A 1,093-nucleotide genomic window follows, 5' to 3' on the forward strand; every position below is an offset into this window, starting at 1 on the left:
TTGTGTGCGGATAAAATGACGAGCACTTTTCGAAAAAAGGAAAACTTTTGGCAGGCAGAGAGTTTCAACGCCCAGGCTGGGGCGTCAGAAATTTCGGCGCCCAGCCCTGGGCGCTGAAAATAACTTGGGCGGTCAATTTTGACGTTTTTGCTTCACATGTTCTTGCGTTTATTTCTATTTCGTTTTTTGTGCCTTGATATTTTGCTTCGTAGTTAAAGTTAATTTTGAGGCTATTTTGGAGGCTTTTTTGACTGTTAGCGTGAAACGCATTTTTGTCCAGATTAATTTTTTCTATTGGTAACTCAAAACAGTTTTGAAAATGGAGTTAGGGTGCGGAACTTTTGAAGATCTTTGTGGAGGGTATGATGGAATCTATGTGAAACAGCTGTCGGTGGATTCTATGTTTTATGAATTTTTTTTTTTGGTAACATTTGCATTTGTTTTAAATTTTTGATTTCTTTTTGATTTTGGGTTGCATGGATTGGATCTCATGATGACATTGGTTGGCTTTTTAGGTTTTGAGGATGGGATAGTGTGGTTTATTTTGTGGGTTTCGGGAACTGGTTCACATGGCATTATTTCAAAACCGAGTGGGCTTTGTTTGTTGGGCCTATAGTGGGCCGCTTCTTTATTTTTTTTATTTTGCAAGTACATTTGGTGTTTATTTAGTGTTAGAATAAAAATTTTAGGAGAAATATTACGCCTTTATTGATTTGGAAAGTAAGGAAAACACACTGAAATAAAACTGACCCATATTCTAAAGGGCCTTACGACCATCTAAAGTCTCTATTATTTTTTTCTATCAATCTAAAGAACTACTAATGGTGCTCTATATGGCTCAAGCCTGGGGTTTAGTCTCATAAAACTTCGGTCCTTCACCGGTACTCATCTTTAATCCTATTCCTTTTGCGTTGACGCACTGATATGTCTTCACCCATCCGTTCCTGACCTCTTCTAGTGTTGATGCAGGAGAGATTAACCGGGTTGGATCGAAACCTTCATCTTGTAAAGCTAGGGTAGTCATCACAGTCTCGTTCTCCATAGGCCTCGATTCGTTAAACAATGTCCATAGAGCCTCGTTGTCCAATATTTC

Source organism: Spinacia oleracea, chromosome 5, assembly GCF_020520425.1.
Source record: "Spinacia oleracea cultivar Varoflay chromosome 5, BTI_SOV_V1, whole genome shotgun sequence".
In the NCBI taxonomy this organism is placed as follows: Eukaryota; Viridiplantae; Streptophyta; class Magnoliopsida; order Caryophyllales; family Amaranthaceae; genus Spinacia; species Spinacia oleracea.